General features: G+C 37.9%; 1 protein-coding gene across 44 annotated transcripts in view; it reads right to left on the bottom strand.

Annotated features, from left to right (window-relative positions):
• LRRC4C (leucine rich repeat containing 4C) overlaps positions 1 to 21,840 on the bottom strand; it is a 1,379,884-nt gene that overhangs the window by 143,174 nt on the left and 1,214,870 nt on the right. Inside the window, exon 9 of one of the 44 annotated variants that reach the window (XR_013523383.1) lies at positions 771 to 20,914. The exons of the other annotated variants lie outside the window; for them this stretch is intronic. The gene's annotated coding sequence lies outside the window, so the exon portion shown is untranslated. Of the gene's footprint in view, positions 1 to 770; positions 20,915 to 21,840 lie in introns of those variants that run through there. 44 annotated transcript variants of the gene reach the window in all.

Here is a 21,840-nt window from a genome sequence, read left to right on the forward strand (position 1 = left end):
GTACAATTCCAATGTACAATTCCATTCTTGTATAAGTGAATGAATGAACCAATAAATAAATGAACAAGTAAAAAAATTTCTTAATCAATCCATCAATTAACTACGTAACCACGGGTCCTGAATTCTTACAAATCAAGCAGGAAGATACAATATGCCTTTATCATATCTTTTCTTAATGAATACTAAATGATGTAGTATTCATAACTGCAGATGTAAAATATTTCTTATCTTTACAGCCAGAATCTTAGTTTAGTAGGCACAAAGATACCAGGCTGAGGATTGTGCTCCTAGGTACTCTGGCAGAAGGCAGGAAGTCATTTTCTTTAGACGAGAGCTTTACCTTCAGCCACAGTTATTCATTCTCTTTTACAAGGAGGAATCCATTTATATCAGGAGACAGATGCATCAAGCCATCAGATGTTTTGCCAATCAACTCCTACCAAAGCTCTGATGTTTTATTTCATTAGTGCAGGCACTTTCCATTAATTTGGATGCTGTTTAAGAGTGTTAGTTCCAAAGAACATTGTTTTCTGGCTCTGGCATGTTGAAGGGCTATTTAATACATCACTGTAATAAGTTGATCCCTTGCCAAGAAAGATCACCCAATTATAATCAGTTTCTGACAATATGGTTCTATTGCTTGGTCCAGTAATGTTTATTGGGCTTTACCTGGAATTGATGGAAACAAATCCAAAGAATTCTATCAGCTGAGTAAAGAAGACTGAGCAAAACAAAATATGAAAGTATTTTCTTTCTTTTTTCCCTTCCTCTTTTTCTTCCATGAAAATAAAAACACAACATATTTACTATATACCAAGTATAAAAATATAAGGACACATGAGTATTTCCCATAAGTCAAGTTATATAGACAGTACGGATGCCTAAAAAACATTTTGTCTTTATCCCTGTTCTTTCTAGTTCCCAAGTAAACTGATGTTTCATTCAGGTGTCCTCCCTCCTCTATGTGGCCATGTCCTTCAGAGAAGGAAGACTCTTGATGCAGCCCCAAAGAGGGATTCTTGACTCACCTAAGACAGTCATGGTTGCTTTACTCTCTTTCCTGGTCATTGGTTTGGGCATGTATTTCCAGCCAATGAAATATAAAAGAATGCTTAGTAAAGACTTCTGATAAAGTTTTCCTTACTTTTAAAAGACTTAAGAAAGAGATATACTCTTTTTACTTGGCCTATGTCATGTCTGGATATGATGCCCGCAATTGTTATATGAGGAGTTTTTCTAAGCACTAAGGTTACAAGCTGAGAACAGAGAAAAAGGATGGAAAGAGGTTTGTTCTTAATGCTGCTGTTGAGCTAGTGAGATAAACCAGAAGCACTCTTTCCCTGAACTTCTTGTTCTACGTGAAAATAAATTTACGTGCGTTAAAAGACAGCATAGATACCTATTGCTAATGGCTATAATAGGTCCCAGGTGGAATATCCACAGGGTATATGGCTCTGTAATAGAATTACTCTTTTTTTTTTTTGAGACAGAGTTTCGCTCTTGTTACCCAGGCTGGAGTGCAATGGCGTGATCTCAGCTCACTGCAACCTCCGCCTCCTGGGTTCAGGCAATTCTCCTGCCTCAGCCTCCTGAGTAGCTGGGATTACAGGCACACGCCACCATGCCCAGCTAATTTTTTGTATTTTTAGTAGAGATGGGGTTTCACCATGTTGACCAGGATCTCGATCTCTTGACCTTGTGATTCACCCGCCTCGGCCTCCCAAAGTGCTGGGATTACAGGCTTGAGCCACCGCGCCCGGCCTAGAATTACTCTTTGAAATTTCTAAAATTACAAGGTGGGCTGCTCTGTATCATTAAATATTAGAGCAATGTGCCTATCTTTTAAAATCACCGCTGTGTTTTATTTTCACCATGATTCGTAGTCTCTAGATGAATCTTTTACCACCATGTACAACTACAGTAGGGACAACTTTTTATACGAATGTCCTCAACTCCTTGGTCCTCAAGTTTGGATTTGGATCCAATCTAAATGCTCAGACACCTGTATGAATGTGTCTCAGTCATAGTTAGGAGCTTTGGAAATAAAAACAATCCACCTCAAAAAACAATTTGAGCCTAGATTTTCCAACTCCAACTCATATTGGTTTTTCAATTTTCTCAGTATGTATTTGGAGAGTGTATTATTCAAAATATCTAATTGTAATAGTATGTATATTGCACTCACATATATAATTTATTTCATATATGTTAGTATCTTTTTGCCAACTAGAATTTAAAAACCCTAGAGGCAATTCCTACATTCTTGTTGTATCATTGACAGACTCTAGTAAAAAGCTCCCTATAGAGAAAATGCTCAGTCCTATTTTATGACCAGTTAACTTGCCAAGCAGATATGGGAAATACCAAAATTCCAGCACCCTTTTCATTCTACTCTGAGTTATTAGGCTTATCTTTTATTAAGCCTATAATTACATTTGACTCCAACCTAAATCTGTTCTAAATAGGAGAGAAAAACTCTGGATTCTTCAAAATATGCTTTACTTAAAACCCTACTGCTCATCTCCCACCTAAGTGGGTGAAGCAGAAAGCAGAAAAAATAGTTCACTTGCTGCAGCTGAACTTCTCTATGCCAAGAAACCAATGTATCTAGAAACCAACACATCACCATAAGAAATAACGGAATCATCATTAACAAAGTCCACATGAAAATAATGATGAAGAAAAATGATGATAAATAGCTAAATAGCACCAGAGGCTTATCATGTACCTGGCATTGTTATTTCTATTAAATTCTTTAATGCTCATAACAACTCTCCGAGTTTCATCCAATTGTTATACCTATTTTGCAAATGAAGTGGTCAAGACAGAAAATATGCTGACTTGCCCAGAGACTCAAAGCTACTAGTGGAGTATGGGAGCCAGAATTCAGGCAAGCAGTTGCCATCGGAGACTGCACTCAAAAATATCCATCCCTCAAAAATGTCCTGTTTACCACTTAGATGAGAGAACTATAAAATTAAAAGCTCCTGTTCAAAGAACTAAGAGAGAACGAGGGCCAGCATCAGAGATTATCATTTGTATAACCAAATTATCATCAGAAAATAACGTATATGAATAGAGCAGCCCAGGAGTCAGCAACCTTTGACATTTATGTTCTTTCTTCTCATGATATACCATGATTGTTGAAATTAATTCACCCTCTTTCAAAAAGTTAAGGAGAAATGCAAAATACGGGACATACACAAAATGATTCACAAAACATCCACAAAATTCTTTTTGTGTTTTTTAGTTTTTTAGAGACAGGGTCTTGCTCTGCTGCGCAGGCTGGAGTACAGTGGTGCAATCATAGCTCACTGTAACTTTGAACTTGTGGGCTTGAGTAACACTCGTGTCTTAGTCTTCCAAGTAGCTAGGACTACAGGCAAGAACCACCACATTCAATTAATTTTAATTTTAATTTTTTTGTAGAGACTAAGTCTCACTATGCTGCTCCGGCTGGTATCAAACTCCTGACCTCAAGTGATCTTCCACAGCACTGGGATTATAGGCATGAGTCACCTCACCAAGCCTGAAAACAATTATTTTAAAATATGTACTGCACTAAGGAGTGTGTAGCAACTCACCTGCTGAAAAAAAAGGTCGTTAATTTGAAAATAAAAACATAAATACTGAATGTTATTGATAAAAGAAATGAACAGATTAAAGTTTACTGGAATTTTTTTGTTTCATAATAAAATAAGCCCAAATATTTAGGTCAGAGTTATGTTTTATCAGAGGAGAAGATCATTTGTTAAGGCTAATATATTTTCCAGTGTAAGGAGAAGGCAGAATAGGGCATTCTTCAGTGGAGAAACTGATATGCGTGATTTTATAGGAAGACTATAGAAACCATTTTCATCTTACCTAACCAACATTTAACAAGATTATAAATCTGAGAGATAAAAATAAGTTTTAGAAGTTATAAAATATGAAAAGGGTATAGTACAAGTGGTCAGGTTCAATTACAGGAAACTTAACATGGAAATAGTCCATCATCCCATAGTCCTAGAAACAAAAGTTCCATGCAGCAATGAAGCTTTAAAAAAGTATTTTTTTGTTTTAGACAAAATCAAGGAATGGAGAAAGGACTCCCTGCTTAATATATGGTGTTGGGAAAACTGGCTAGCCATATGCAGAAAATGGACCTGGACCCTTTCCTTACACCTTATACAAAAATTAACTCAAGATCATTTAAAGACATAAATGTAAGACTTAAAACCATAAAAACACTAGAAGAAAACCCAGTCAATACCATTCAGGACATAGGCATGAGTAAAGACTTCATGACTAAAACACCAAAAGCAATGGCAATAAAATCCAAAATAGACAAATGAGATCTAATGAAACTAAAGAGCTTCTGCATAGCAAAACAAACTGTCATCAGAGTGAACAGGAAACCTACAGAATGGGAGAAAATTTTTGCAATCTACCCATCTGACAAAGGGCTAATATCAGAAATAAGAAACTTAAACAAATTTACAGGAAAAATTCAAACAACCCCATCAAAGAGTGGGCGAAGGATATGAACAGAAACTTCTCAAAAAAAAAAAAAAAAAGACATATATGTGGCCAACAAACATATAAAAGCTCATCATCACTGGTCATTAGAGAAATGCAAATCAAAACCACAGTGAAATACCACCTCAAACCAGTTAGAATGGCGATCATTACAAAGTCAGGAAACAACGCATGCTGGAGAGGATGTGGAGAAATAGGAACACTTTTATACTGTTGGTGGGAGTGTAAATTAGTTCAACCATTGTGGAAGACAGTGTAGCAATTCCTTAAGGATCTAGAACCAGAAATACCATTTGACCCAGCAATGCCATTACTGGATATATACCCAAAGGGTTATAAATCATTCTACTATAAAGATACATACACATGTGTTTATTGTGACACTGTTCACAGTAACAAAGACTTGGAACCAACCCAAGTGCCCATTAATGATAGACTGGATAAAGAAAATATGGCACATATACACCATGGAATACTATGCAGCCATGAAAAACGATGAGTTTATGTCCTTTGCAGGGGCATGGATGAAGCTGAAAAGCATCATTCTCAGCAAACACAAGAACAGAAAACCAAACACCACATGTTCTCTCTCATAAGTGGGAGTGGAACAATGAGAACACATTACACACTGAGGCCTGTCAGAGGGTAGGGGTCTAGGGGAGAGATAGCGTTAGGAGAAATAGCTAAAGTAGATGATGGGTTGATGGGTACAGCAAACCACCATGGCACATGTATACCTATGTAACAAACCTGAACGTGCTACATATGTATCTCAGAACTTAAAGTATAATTTTAAAAAAAAGAAAGAAATTTTTTTGGCCAGAGCTTGACATCTCCAGCATCTACTCAATGGATTTAGCCACCCTGATTCATAGCTCAAACAAATCAATCAAGATGTTCCACAGTTTCTTGAATATATTAGGATCTTAATAAATAGTAATGTATTGGCTGGATGTAATTCCCACAATAGTGACTCTACTATTATTATCTGAGGTAGAGGAGAAATATAGTATTGATTCAGAGCACAAATTATGTATGTGCCTGACTGTCTGAATCACATTGCTATGGGACATGGGATCAGCGATTTTCAACAAGAGTGTGACAGAGTTGCCTACAGAAATGACGATAAAATTGGCAGGTGTTTTTGAGGGTTAAATAAGTTAATATGTCATGAAAAATTATACATTATCTTCCCTTATCCATTCTCCACCCAACCAAAGCCGTTCTATGGCTCAAATCCAGGGGTCATCAGTCCCATTACATTCTACAGGAATGGAAGTCTCAGGAATCACACAATGTGGTAGTCCTATCCCTTACATTTTTGGGTGATGGGATCTTGCTCTGTTGCCCAAGTTGGACTCAAATTCCTGGGCTCAAGAGATCCTCCTACCTTAACCTACTGACTAGCTAAGACTACAGGCACATGCCCAGTGCTTGGCTCTGTCCTTGGCATTTTAATAGAGACCATGGCTACTCAGCAAGACACCAGATTCTCCTTTCTTCACCCTAGGCAAGTCCATTCACGAGGCTAATTTTTGGATGACAGAATATGAACATAACCAATGGGTGCTTCTTGGAGGTCATATTCTTTAATTGATGCTGCTCAGCCTATAGTCTGCTATGTGGGCCTGGTTTTGGAGAGCCAACATTACCCAGATGAAGATCAAATCAGAGAGAATAAGGGATAACAACACAGAAGGAACCCGGGTTTCTGGAGGACTTTACATAGAAGTTTATGCTTCCCTGACCAGTCCTCCCATCTCTGTGGTGTTATATGAGAAAAAGCATGGCTGAATGGTCTAAGGCACTGGATTGAGAAATTCTAGATCTTGATTGATCCATTATACTTTAGATCTGCATATTGTAATTGCTTGGTCTGTTTCCTATACATATTGAATACCTATGTATAAAGAACTAGAACCGTGCTTGGCACATAGTAAGTGCTCACTGAATGTTACCTACCAACTCCGTAAGTGCCAGAGCCAGTATTTGAAAACAGACAGCACTGTGTATCTCCAAAGCCCACGTTCTTTCCTTTCCAGGAAGAAACGCTACCTCCAATGCACACAAACAAAAAAGCAGTTATTTGCTAGAAGCACTTTAGTTGCCAACACTTTAAAATTTCTTATAGTTGCTGGGTTTAAAAAAAAATTCCAATTTTCAAAACTATTCTCAATTCTAAATCATAATTTAAAAATAAATCACTTGGCAAATTCTTTGACACCTGTACTTCTGACTCATTCACTTTAGTCACCCCAAAAAACACAGCACAGTGAGAAAAAGAAGAGCTGAAAAAGAGCTACCTGCATATTCATAAGCTGAATTCTCTGACTGTTAGATATAAAGGACTTGGATCTTCTGAACCATAATTTTTTTCTTGTGCTGATGAATATAACTAGGCTCCCTTTGAAGAGCTCAACTTCAACCTGGTTTAAAGAGGAATTCTTATTCTATCATTCTTTATCTTCTCTCAGTACTTACCCCGAGAAAAACTGGCAAGAAGAGAAATTTTGTCCTTGGGATAAATTGTACTTGATATTTCAGACCCTGTTCTCATTCTGAATCCAGTCCTGGGGAAGAGTCCCTCCCACATCTCTTCCAGTCATCCAGAGACTCTAGTCTGCCCATCTCTTTCAAATTTCATAGACTTGTAACATACACAGACCATCCATTTCTACATAAAGGCATGAACTATTAGGCTACTTCAGGAAAACAAAGAGGCACACTGTCCAGTATTGCTTTACAATACTGAATTAAATGGCTAAAGGTCAAGGTCTCATGCCACATATTTAAAAAGGCAGTCCAAGTGTTTTCTGTTCTACTGGGAAATATGTTGTTTTGAAGGCAACATAGAATTAAATAAAGCCTTCCCTTCTCCTCATCCCCCTCCCATTTTTAGCCAAATTAATGTTCCCTCCTTCCATTTTCCCACAGTACCCTGTGCAAAATTCTATCAGCGTTTCTTTCATTGTACTGTAAATATCTGTGCCCAAGGTTTTTCCCTGAGTGAGCTCAGTGGGTCTTTCTTTCATTATCTTCTTGGCATGATTGATCTCATTACTTTGCCCTTTTGCTTTGCCTTGGGCATTTCATGTGTGGAGTTTCCAGTGTCATTTTATTATTGCAGCTGTTGAAGTAATTTAAATGGGCTCTAAGAATATACATACTGTTAGAAAAGTTACTTTTCAAAGTAAACATCACAGTTTTAGATATTTTTTAAAGGTCTTCACTTTTTCCCTGCTTTCTAAATCTTCCATGGTCTAAATATTCCATTATCTCTTTTGCAACCTCAGAGTGTCTCAAATTAAAAACCACACTTCAACTAAAGTCACAACCAATGAGGAAGATTGGATTGTTCTCTCCTAACAGCACTCAACTCCTAACAGCACTAATGGTGCCATTTGGCATTGTCAGGAATTGGAATCTAAACGGTAGAATTAGAAGCAAGGAAAAAAATATCAATAAAATTCAACTCAGGCAGACAAGTATGTGGTCCATATTTGATGAAGGGATTATATGCATACATAAATAAATCATTAAAATCCACTCGCTAAGAGTCTGCTCAATTCATGGTGATTTGAGTTGCTGCTGGGGCAATGGCAAATCTAAACATAATTTGTTTGTTTGTAAGACGAGAAGGAAGAATTTGACAGATTTTAAACAGATACAGACATTCCATTTTTACATTTGTGGAATGGTTAATATAATATTTGAGTAAAAATGTGAAGCACATTTTCCAATGTGTCTTCGTTTTAAAAAGAAGAGGAAGCTGGACATGGTGGCTCATGCCTGTAATCCCAGTACTTTGGGACGCCAAGGAGGGCTGATTGCGTGGGCTCAGGAGTTTGACAACAACCTGGGCAACATGGCAAAACCCCATCTCTACAAAAAATAAAATCATTAGCCAGGCATGGTTGGGTGCAGTGTCATCCCAGCTAACTCTGGAGGCTGAAGTCGGAGGATAACTTGAGCCTAGGAGTGAAGGCTCCAGTAAGTGGTGACTCCGTTACTATATTCCAGCCTGGGTGACAGAGTGAGACCTTGTCTCAAAAACTAAAAACAATTAAAATACAAAAGAAGAAGGCCAGGGTGGTGGCTTATGTCTTTAATCCCAGTACTTTGGGAGTCCAAGACAGTAGGATCATTTGAATCCAGGAGTTTGAGATCAGCCTGAGCAACATAGCAAGACCCTTATCTCTACAAAATAATTTAAAAAATTAGCCGGGTATGGCGTTGTATGCCTGCAGTCTCAGCTACTCGGGAGGCTGAGATGGGAGGACTGCTTGAATCCAGGAGGTCGAGACTGCAGTGAGCCTGGATTGTGCCACTACACTTCAATCTGGATGGCAGAGTGAGACCCTGGTCTCAACAACAACAATGACAACAACAAAGGATTAAACTGTTACAGTTAAGTCCTATTCCAACACTTCCCAAGTTACCGTCTAAATAAATCAGAGCCTTTGGCAGGGCCATCATGTGTTATACTGAATACAGCACTGCTTTAAATAATATGACTCCAAAAACAAGGAAGACATTTGTTGGATCTTCTGCATGGGTATCTTATGAAATCTTGACAACTCTCTAAGGCTGGTTTATTAACTGCATTCAAAGGTAAGAAAACTGATGAAGGAAGAATTCATAGCTTGCCCAACGGAGTATAGTCAGTCAGTGACAGAGACAGTATTCAGACTGATATTGCTTAGTCTTTAATGTTTCACGTTTGTTCCATTGACTCACACTGGTTGACATAAAATTCATTTCCAGAATTTTGGATTTCTGTGTATGTTTGTTAAAAAGGTATGCTTGCTCTCTCTCTCTCTCTCTCTCTCTCTCTCTCTCTCTCTCTCTCTCTCTCTCTCTCTCTCTCTCCTTCTCTCTGTCAAGGTCCAATTTAAAATTTAGCTTCATCCTAAACCTCTTTTTGATATTCAAGGTATCTCTTGACTTGATCATACAATTCTTTTCTTGAGAATGAACATCTTGTCATCAAGAAGGATGAGGGTAGAGAACTCATTCTCTGTTATAAGTAGTTTTGTGTCCTCAGATAGAATAAAATAATTTTTAACCAAAGAAATATGTCAAACCTCATTTACATCCTCAATGAAATGCATGATTTTGGCTCCAAATAAGTATTTAATAAAAAAATATGTTAACTTACTAACTTGTATGATATTAGTGAGTGGTAATTCATTTTACACATTGAAGCTGCTTCAATGTATCTGAGTGCAAACATGTTGTATGAAGGATGTTTTTAAGTGAGGTGCTTGATGGGGCATTTTGGGAGCCTCTTTGTGTGTAAAACTAATAATCATATTTCAGGTATGTTCAAGTCTGAATTTTCAAATACTAGTTTTGCTTCAAATGGGCATGGGCCTGTAAACAGAAGAGAAGACTAGAAAATACAGAATAAAATTCAGTGAAAATAATGTTAGGTTTGTATACTATAAAGTGATAGACTCACTGTTATCTACAGAAACATATTTAACTTCCTGCAATTACTGACTTTCCACTTCATAAACTCCCTACTTCGAACCCTTCATTGCTCTCCTTGTGCCTCTTTTTTTCTGGAGATGAAATTACACACAAACAGCAAGTCAATGGGTGGAAGGAAAAGTTAATATTTTCTGAGAATGGCCTACAGCTAAAGTCAGCTAAAGACCCCGTATCTTTGTTGTATCACCACTTTTTCATATAGTACAGGAAAGAGCAATAATACTTTTCAGAAGTGTGGTGGAATCAATCATTCTCTTAAGCCTATCCTACCAGATGTTGAGGTCCTTAAAACACAAAATGTATTTCTAGTTGTTTGTTGACTTGTCAAAGAACTTAGTATTTGCTCTTTTTTTTTTTTTTTTTTTGAGATGGAGTCTCACTCTGCCACCAGGCTGGAGTGCAGTGGTGTGATATCAGCTCACCGAAACCTCCGCCTCCCAGGTTCAAGCGATTCTCTTGCCTCAGCCTCCCAAATAGCTGGAATTACAGGCGCTTGCTAACACGCCTGACTAATTTTTGTATTTTTAGTAGAAACAGGGTTTCACCATGTTGGCCAGGCTGGTCTCCATCTCCTGACACCATGATCTGCCTGCCTTGGCCTCCTAAAGTGCTGGGATTACAGGTAAGCCACTGCGCCCAGCCTACTTGCCTTTTTAAATATGAGTAATGACTACCATTAAGTATGGCAGCTGAAGGCACTTCAAAGTGAGATACAGGAGGGTCATAAGATCACATTCCATCAAGAACTTCAAGAAGACTTGAAAAACCATGATGCTTCCTAAATTGAATACAAAATCTCTTGGGACTTACAGTTTATAGTAAGAAAATATTGCATATTGTTTTATATAGAAGAACTTTAGACTTACATGACTTTATAGAGAGCCTTAAAATTCATCATGAATTTATATTACTCTCACTGGTATTATATATTTCAAAGAGAAGATGAAGAGATATTAATGATACAAATAAGCAGCTGTTTTAGAAAAAAACCATGGTTTTCAGAGACTGGATTAGAATTTGTGTAACATCAAACCATAGCACTGGTAAAGAAATCAGCAAAAAAAAAAAAAAAAAAATCAAGTAATTAATTAATTAAAAATAAGGCTTTTAACACATGACACTTTGGGAACCATCTGGAGATTCTGTTTAGCATGTACTTCAGCATCCCTTGTGGAGCTTTTGAAAACATGCTTATTCTATTCTGGCTCCATCCCTGGAATCTGAATATGCAGCTTGGGCACCCATATTGAGAATTTTAAACTTCCCCAGAAGATCCTATGCATAGCCAGGACTGAGAACCCCTGGTTTAGAAACTCTAGGTAGAATCACTAAAGTAGCTTTATCAAGCCTATTGTTTTAGCCCTGTTTAAACCTTTTTTGAATTCGGGTACTTTTTGGCTTCTATTTTCTGTAGGAAGAAGCTAATATTGGTACTTAAAGGCTCTGTGTTTCAGATAGAACCTCAGCTTACAGGCCTCAAGTAGGATTATTTTGAATGTATTTAAAATCTACAGCTGATGTTGCTATTTCAGAGCATTTTCAGTCTCAACCCAGCTGTACTCCTCATGCTACAAACGTGATATTTCTCATAATGAGAAGCAATAGAAATGGTGCCAAGCAATCAAGTCAACATAAAATCTCTGTTTAGCTTAAACACTGTTCCACTACAAAGACCATATTGAAAGTAAATATCATGAAGATTAATAATTGTTAACATTTATTGAGTTCTTACTATGTGTCCATCAACTACATAACACCAATTTTAATTTAATAACAGAATGAAGTGGGTAATATTATTATTCCCATTTAGGGTAACCATTATTTCTATTTACTATTATCCCATTTATGGCGAGGAAAACGATATTTAGGAAATTTATATCCTAAAGGTAGTCCCGGTGATAGCCCCTAACTATGGCTAGCATCAAGGTCTATCTCATTTCATACTTAATATTCACACGTCACTATGTCACTCCAAACCAACAGTCACCATTTCCCTGTAATGACACAAAATTAAACTAGTAAGATTTCACCTTTTCTTTCCTTTCAGTTTAACCTGAGTTCTGTTTCACTGTGTTACACAGTAAATAGTAATAATGTACAAATAACTTCATAGCAATATATAGTCTGATTGTGTGTACTTTAAGTGATATACATTTCTTATCCCTACCCTTTCCAAGAGTAAAAGATCCCTGAATAGCACATTAGTAACTAACATGGTGGGGGAGGTGGTAGTGGTATGAACAATCCTAATATTTTGAGACAGATCCTAAAATATCTGGCTAACAAATATTTTCCCTTTAGAACCTGGGATTCCTTTTTAGAATCTGTTTCTATTGAGGAAGTGCAGGATAGAAGGAAGTTAGATTACCTGAAATATATAAAACCATTCCACATGTGGGGCTTCTAAGGTTACCCTAAAGGCTTCTCCTGAAATAGCAACACTTATGCCTGTACACCTCCCATTCGGGAGGACTGCCAAGCTGATAGTTCACGCCTGCTGGTAGAGATAAAGGGAGAATTGCATTTCTTATTTCTTTTCTTTCTTTTCTTTTCTTTTCTTTTTTTTTTTGAGACGGAGTTTCGCTCTTGTTATCCAGGCTGGAGTGCAATGGTGCGATCTCGGCTCACCGCAACCTCCGCCTCCTGGGTTCAGGCAATTCTCCTGCCTCAGCCTCCCGAGTAGCTGGGATTACAGGCATGCACCACCGTGCCCAGCTAATTTTTTGTATTTTTAGTAGAGACGGGGTTTCGCCATGTTGACCGGGATGGTCTCGATCTCTCGACCACGTGATCCACCCGTCTTGGCCTCCCGCTTTCCTTATTTCTTATGTTAATGATAGCCACAGCTCCCCTGTCCAGTTAAGGGAAAGACTGCACTGCCACTGTATTTGTTTACTAGTCCTGCTGTAATAAAATATCACAGGCTGGGTGGTTTAAACAATTGAAATTCATTTTCTCACAGTTTTGGAGGCTAGCAGTCCAGGATCAAGGTGTCAGAAGGTTTGGTTTCTTTGATGGCCTCTCTTTTTGGCTTGAAAATGGCCAACTTCTCGCTGTTTTCTCAGTCTTTCCTTTCTGCTTGCATATCTGGGTCCAACTTTCCTCTTCTTAAAGGAAACCAGTCATTTTGGATTAGGGCTCACTCTATAAAGAGCTCATTTTAACTTAATTAGTTCTTTAAAGATGTTATCTGTAAATATGCTCAAATTTAGAAGCACTGGGTGATAGGACTTCAACCTATGAATTTTGAGGGACAAAATTCTGCCCACAACACTCTCTTCTTCTTTCTTTGAACAGAGAATTATCCTCTTCTATTTTATTCATAAAACCTCTATTCTTTCAACTAACCTAAGAACCCAAATCCTCCTGACAATGAGGTAGAGGTGAAGAGAAGAAGAGGGAGACTCCTGACTTTCATTTTCACACAGTTGCTCCTCGCACAGTTCATTGAAAGCTGGCAATTCAGTGAACAAAAATTTCTGCTGCCACAGCATCTATAGCTGCAACTAATTCGATTATTGAGTGTTTTAGGCAGAATGACATTGAGGGTTATCATGCGTATCAGGTGATTTTGATCACAGTAGTGTACATAAACAATTTGGGTGAGCCCAATTTAATGCCTTTTCTACTTCTCCTTCCGCAGTAAGGTGGCTAGTGGAGAGAAGCTGAGAATACTTACATTTGAGCACCTACTATCAGCAGGGTTTTGCCACAAAAGTTGTAAACCTTCCATTTGAGCTGCCTTTTAAACATCATAAGAGATATTCATATGCATGAAAGGATAGGATGTATGTTATCTCAAAATAATGTGCATCGACATTGCTACCCCCAATTACCCAGATATATTTATTACCTAGGAAAATGTAACTAGTCTACTGTTCCAAATATCCCCTTCTCTTCCAGCAGACTGTAAGCCCTCAGCCTTTCCTACATGAAAAGTCTACAGTTTCCTCTGCTTTGCCATGTTTCCATCTTTTCAACAACACCGAATGTGAGACAGACAGCAGAGCAGCTGCATTTCCAAATTAGGAAACAGTATTGGAAGAGTTAAATGAATTTCCCTAAATCACAGAACACAAAGGTGGGGAATGAAAAGTAAAGTTCTTCCTTTCTAACTTACTAACTTTAAAACTCTATGTAGTAGGGAGGATTTCAAAACTAGCATGAACTGATACTGGTTAGCATACCACATAGCAGACATTTAATAATTTGTTCAGACATTTAATAAACTATGTCAAATGTGCTCATGTATTGGCTCTGGCTGAAACAGCTTCAATGAATGGAGGCTTTGGCATTTCCCTGTCTCCTGAAGCCACTAAGGCAGTATTTCTGCTCAATTCTAGACCTTTCACTGGGCTATGACACACTCATTCTTCACTTCTATCAGCTCCGAATGTAGATCCCTGTCTGTCAGTATGGGTGAGGGCACACGAATATCACTCAGGGAGGGACTTTTGTGTGGCTCGCATGACATCAATGGATTCATTTCATAACTGCATCCTAGACCCAGGGAGTCCCACGGTAACATTTTATTCTACCATGTCCTATGATTTTGACAAACTGGATTGAACCAGAGTGAGCAGGCCGCTTGTGGTATCTCCCACTCATTCAGTTATTAATATAATCCCAGTCATACTACCATTTAGTCCTGTTCCTTCTGGTTCTATCTGAAAGTCAGTTCTGTAAAATACCATGAAAATCCTTGGTATGACACATCAGTCCATATCTGCACATTACAGTGAACATTCTCCAAATTGAACAGAAACTAAATAGGAATGTATTCAGAAGTTCCAGAAAGCTGGGAGGTCTTCATTAGGTGGAAATTACCTAAGAAAATAGAACCCATAATGGGAAAATATTTTAAAATTTCCATAATGAAATAGTTATTTGGTGGATATTTTATGGTTAACATTTTTCTCCATTGGCCTTAACAAAAACAAATACAAAACTTACTCACTAACTGTGGAACACTATGAACCCAATTATGCAGACTCAAGAAATCAGGTAAACTGAATGTCTGAAACACAATGTGCCCAAACCTTCCTTGATCACCCATGTCTGATGTCCTGGTTCAAAAATATAAGCCTACATAAAATAGATGAAAGGCAGCTGTGAGTCCTGGCATTAGAGATACTCTACATATATTTATTCTAAGAATCATCTATTCTTTAACCAAGATCCATCAGAGAAATTCTCGAAAAATTGTATGTATGAAAGAGAGGAGGGAGCAGAAATGTCCTGCAGCTTTTTGTTAGTTTTCTTTTTTCATTTTTTTAAACATTTCTAAAGATGTGTAAGACCCCAAGTGAAAGAAACATTGCCTGAAAGGCACTTAAGGTACCATTCTTAGTACATTTTTAAAAAGCAATAAAATATTTGCTAGTGAGAAATGATAACTTCAATGAAACATCTTTTTTTTTGCATTTCAACCAAAAATCTTGTTGGAGGAAAGCATATCTTATTACAAAAGCTTAGTTAAACTATTCAGACTCTGTGAACAGAGTGTAAACCTATGATTCATCTTTTTTTGACCCTGCAAAATGGTAACTTGATTGAAACTAATTAGTTCTTTTACTTTTACTAATGCAATCACATTTTTAAAGCCATGTGTCAATATGATTAAGACTCAAAATAGTGACTTAAGACACTAATTTGTATGATGAGTTTAATGCCACTGCTGGACACAATAATTTAAAACACTGTGATGTCAAGTTTTGCTAAATAAATTTACTAATTCAAAATGTAGTGTTACCAGATAAATTACATCATGCTTTAAATAAATTCTAAGCTTTAAGTGTTCAGTATTTCATTTATTTTTTTCAATATTGATTTAATACGCAGTATGTATCAAAGAGGTACACAAAGAAGAAGTCTGGCTCCCTGAATAGACAAAGCTTAGGGCCATGGGGGAAGACAGAGAACATACATTACTAAATAATGTGGTAAGTGTTACGGTAGGGATATGTGTGAAGCTCTGGGGGACAATGATAAAGGCAACTACTAATGCTACAGAGGGAAGATAAGGTCAATTTATCCTAATAATTAAGGCATGTAATTTAATAAATAGAACAAATATACTACCTTAAGGCAATGCTGCTTAACTCACGACTTTTAACGGGGACGCAAAGTACAGAAAGTATAGAAAGTCAGAGAACATATAGTCCAACATTTTTCTCTTAATTCAATTACTTTAGACAAGTTACTGAACTGCTTGGATGGGCTCCAAGGAAAGGCCTCTTTACGATGGCTGTTGCTCTATTACAAACCACATTCCAGTCTGTTTTATCATAAAACATATTTTATCTGCTAGATACTATTTTCAGGGTTTTAAAGAAGCTATAAATCTTTACATAAATGGAGAAAAATTTCAAAAAACTGTAAACACAATTCTGTGACAAATGGCCAACGTACCTGTCGCTTACTTGTGGTTATGATATGCTAAGGCAAAGAAAGAGGAAACAAGACATGATTGTTGGAAACAGAAATAAAAATAGATAGGACTTTTCCTGAATATTAGTTAATTGCTCTGATGTGGGTGTGGAAGCTATTATAGCTTCTAACCTACATTCTTTCTGGTAGAAGCAAGGTGAGGATTTCAACCAAGGGTTTAGTTCTATTTTCCGCATGAGGTAGGGGGCAGATGGGCAGTGGCAATGGGGTATGTGACATTAAAAACCTATCACTTTAATCTTGGTAGGCATCCCAAGAGAATTCTCCAGGTGCATCAAAAGCAGAACTGGAGCTATGGCCAGTGAGGTGGGGCAGAAGAACAAGAAATGATTAGTTCTGTGGCCACAAAGAATAGCATTCCTATCTGATACAGTTTTGGTCACTTGGCTGCTCCCCAGAAGCATGAATACTTCTGAGAAATAGCAAGATAGAAATCTAGTGTGGGAAGTCAAAGGAGATTCTGGAGGGGAGGGAAAGATTCCCGTCAAGCCTCTGGCCACATCCAGGGCTTCCCTTTCAATGAGTTAATATAAACATCAAACCAAGTGCTGAATCAATGAATTCACCTACTTAATTTTGTAGTTAATTAGTGGAAGCTAGTCTGAAATTAAGTGCTTACCCTGCGGAATAGCCACACACACATGCACGCACACACACACACACACACACACATACACACACACACACACACACAAAGAAACTGCAATATGAAGATGGACTTGGCTAGAATGGATAGTAGTAAATATATTTGGTAAGCATAATGAAAAAGGAGACAGAGGAGGGTAAGAAGTGGCAAAGAAAGGAAATAAGCCACCCAGAAAGTCTGAGAAGGGGAACTAGAAAAATGTATTTCCATTCTCTCTGGCAAAGACAGTCCTGTTACCTGTAAATAGTTCTGTGAAATAGCTCAGAATCTTAGATAGCTGAAAAGAATACCAGAGAGCATCACAATCAAACTCCTTATTTCACAGAAACATAAGGTTCAGGAAAGAGGTAACTTAAATAGTCCTACAACCAGAGCATAGCAGCATCCTCAGTCGAGTGTCACCTGTGACAGTTACATTCAGCATTGGGAAACAGCCATTACAAAGGTACTGCTAAGAAGCGAAAGTGATTGACATCCATATTTCTTATTTCACTTGCAACCACCTGCTCAAGGTTATTTTCAAGGGCTCTAATGTTTATAGCAGTGTCCTAGACGATCGAAGTGAATAATAGACATGGTAGTCATTTGTCACACACTTGTGCAATTACATCTATATGACTTCATTTCTTGCTAAGTGTTGACATTAGAATTAAAAAATAAATATCTACTACTATCATAATCCTTCACCTTTCACAAAAGGATATTTTGATCCCAATGAAATGACAAGAGAAAAATAAATGAGTCTGTCTTTTAAACTTAGAAATTTAATTATGTGAGAAAGACACTATATTCTGCTTCTTTGCTTCTATCTGTTATTGCAGGATTCATCATTATACTTGCCACTTGGCAGTCTAGCTTCAGGGACCATTGCTACATATTAGAATAATATGCAAACAAGGCAGATTTGAAACGTTAAATGTAACAACTTCATCCTGCTCCTTAAACATTAATAGGCTGGAAAAAGAAACATCTTATACACATGAGCATTTCCCATGGGACATCCTGGGAAATCCACCCATCATATCTATACTACAGAATAACAAAAGCAGGTATCTCTCTGAAGCACCACGGAGCCCACAGAAGCAGGTTGCCCTGACTAGGGAGTTATAGACTGCTGCTAAGCAAACAGCCACAGGAGACCTAGAGCTCTAAATTACTGCTCATCCACCACCAGCTCTCTAAAGAAACACCATAGGAAACTCAGCAAAAGAGAGTTGTTTCTATTTCAAAGTCAACACACTACTAAATGGGTTCCCCTAATGAAGGTTGCCTGGCCCCAAATGGAGTCTATGGGGCTATTAGAAAGATTAATAGAAATCTAACCAAAAACATCAGGATTTCAGTTGAATTTTTAAAAACTTTAAGATCAGCAGTTGGAAGCTTGTGAAGAACATTCTTTCCAATCACAAAGTATTTATTGGGTATCCACTATATGTAAGGCATGAAGGCAAGACCCAGAGGTGTACGTCAAACAGCTGACCTCAGAGAGCCTTCCTGCTAAAAGCAGGAACAAATAATAAGCATACAGAACAATTATCCATTCAAAACAAGATATTGGAAATAAAAAACCAATATGGCATAGCTAGGAAATACATGTTGGAATTGAGAGAGAGAAGAGGAGCTGAGATATAGAGGCTCTCTGGAGGAGATTTTGGTTACGGGGCTGGCATATATTTTGCAAGTGAAGGTTTGTTAGTAGAACAGCATAAAACCAGTGTGTTATGATTATTTGGAAGATAAATAACATGATAAAGATGGATTGGACGGAGAAGGGCAACTCAGGGTGTGATTACATTACAGTTACTGGGTCTGATAAGTACTTAATGCTGAGTTAGAATAGGGAAGGGACATATTTTGGAGATTATAGGAAACAAGAGTCTGCTTTGTCTTGCTTAAAGCAAACAATAGCGACTAGCACCAATCCTCTTTCATTTGTCTTTAAAAAGTCTTAGATTTAGGGATAAGAAGCCACAACTGGTACTAAAGCTACTTTTATTTGTACAGAAGGTGTTCAGTCAAATATGGAGCAGGCAATAAGGAAAATCATTCTCAGATAATGATTTTCAGATAATTCTCAGATATTCTCATATAAACCATGTCCTGATTTTATAGTGCATTGCCTCAATATCACTTCTTCTCCTGGTACCTTGAATAACAGAGAAAGATAAGTTGCACACTTCTTGAGAAGGCCCTTTAGGAGAAGTCATGTGGGAATTCAGGACACAGATAAATTGGTGTGAATCAAGTTGTGTGTGTGTGTGTGCACACGCACGTGCGTGTGTGTGCGTTCAAGCGAGCAAATGTTTGTGTCCACAGATTCTGCAATCATGCTGTGTCGTGCCTGTCTACCCTGCTGCTGCAGTATCTGTGTCATAAGCAAACTTATGGGCTATATGCTGAAAGAGTAGGTAAACTGATTGGGGGCATTGCCTCACATCTGGACCAACGCCCAGACAAGCTGAAAATGGCAATGTTGTTTAGTACCTTCCTAGGAAAGGCAGCAATGACAGTATTCCAGAGCAAGATCACTCTATGTCTTCCTGCCTCTCCCATGTACTATCCCGGTGAGGAAAAGAGCATTAAGAGCTGTGGAGGAAAAGGCCCAGTTTCCTAGTTCTATATACAGAGGAGGATGCCTTCTGATGGATAACCACTGAGGCAGGATATATGTGCTAAAGCCTTATGCAGCTAAGCTTGTGACTGTTAGCGTCACCACATCTTAAGGAGTAAGGCCTGCCAACTCTAATACCTGTGCAGACTTTGCAAAGTCAGTTGCCAGGGATCACTGATATATTAAATGTTCCTTCACTCTTCCCAACATAAGATAAATCATAAGGCCTCCTTAAAGACCCTTGTGGTTTATTTGTGGCGATTTCAAAGGGTTGACATATTTAAAATAAATGATGCAGAAAAAGTTTTATTTTCAAATATCAAGAGTTGTGGCTGGGCAGCTGCCCTGGTCAAATTAGAGGCAAAATACTATAACAGATTATCGGACTGAGAACACCCAGGATAAGAAGAGGAGGAAAGGGGAAGGAACAGATAAAAAGCAGCGAGGTTAAGGGAAAGAGTTGCAGATCTTACTCAGTGTTATTTCTTTAAACTTAAGGAAATCCATTATCCAGTTATTATTATTATTATTAATTAGCGGTAGAAGTAAGTAGTCCCATGTGAGAGGCAGCCCAGCATAGTAGAAAACCACTGTGTTGACCAAGGGTTCAAAGTAGAGTTTTGTCATTTATTGTCTCTGTGACCTGGATAAGTCATTGCACTTCTTTCAGCTTCCCTTTCTTGCCTTTAAAAAGGGTGCTTACTACTTATTTGCTTGTGGTTTCAATGTCTTTACAAAGGTAAAACCTTTAGAAGGTGCCTAGTCGTAGCAACCACTCCATAAATGTTACCGATCACTGATTTTTTAAATGTATTGTTGCTATGATTGCAGGTATCATAAGGGTAGAGTGAGATAAAATATATAAAGTAACTCACTACTATTGCTACCATACAACAGGTGCTCAAAAACGTGGCCGTCTTCTTCATTGCTTTAACTTCCCAGGAGAAACCTACTTCACCAGACGTTGGTTCTCCAATAGCTTTTATGAGAAATCCATGAACTTGGTTTGATTCTCAATTCTGAGCATGTCACTGCATAAGTATGAAGTAAATACAGCGTTCCCAATATGAAACACACAGTATTAAGACTTCAAAAGAGATAAGTCCTTGAACTTGGAAGGCAGTCATGTACTTTGAACAGAGCTTCTTAAAAAATATTTGTATCCAAAAGACAGATATTTGTTTCCTTCACATTGCCTATGAAGAAGAAAAAGACGTGTCACAAGCCCTAGATCACCATCGCTGGGTAGGCATAATGGAGAGAACTGGAGCAGCGTATGGCACTGCTAAGACCTTTGCAACAACAATTAGATTAAATCAGAGCTTGATAGAAGCATATCTATGGCTGGGACAAGTGACCAGGAGTGTGGGTGTTCAAGGTGTTTTAAAGATCCTCTGCCAGTGAGCTGTTATTGATGGAACAGGATTCTTTGGTTTTTACTTTTGTTTCTTCATTTCCAAAAAAGAACTTATAAATTCTCTTTCAGAAACAAAGACCTGTTTCTAAGAGATGAGAGGAATGATGCAAAAATAGCATGAATGCAGATGAAGTTGTTCCACTAAAAAACTGCTCACTGCAGCCAGATGATTTGCTGGAAGAACCAAATTCCTTAAATAGCTATTAAACCTTCAACACCCATATACAATGTAGCATTACTGAGATCTACAAACAAAATTAATCGTGGTGGCAAGTTAAGTTGTGAAACATAGTAACTTGTCTTTCCCACCCTCTTCCACCAGATATATGTTAGATATTAGTGGTTTTGTCTCCAGCACATAATTCCTGTTATCTTCCAACAGCCCCTGAGTTCTATTTGGGAAGCACTGACCCTCTACTCCCTTCCCTTAAAGTCAATGATGGTTGAGGAGTGGACATATGACATAAGCTAATCTAATCAGCTTCGATCTCAGGGTGCTCACTGGGAGTGCTGGGACAAAACTGTGGAATTTTCTATGGTGATGTTTGAGGGAATGTAAAACAATGGCTTGATTAAAATAGCCCATGGAAGAGGACTATGTCAAAATAAATACAGGGAAAACAGAGCAGTAGACACCCGGATCAAACTATACCTGAACTCTATGTACTGTAGGACTTCTCAATTACATATGTCAGTAAATTCTCT

Source organism: Callithrix jacchus, chromosome 10 (assembly GCF_049354715.1).
Source record: "Callithrix jacchus isolate 240 chromosome 10, calJac240_pri, whole genome shotgun sequence".
Taxonomy (NCBI): Eukaryota; Metazoa; Chordata; class Mammalia; order Primates; family Cebidae; genus Callithrix; species Callithrix jacchus.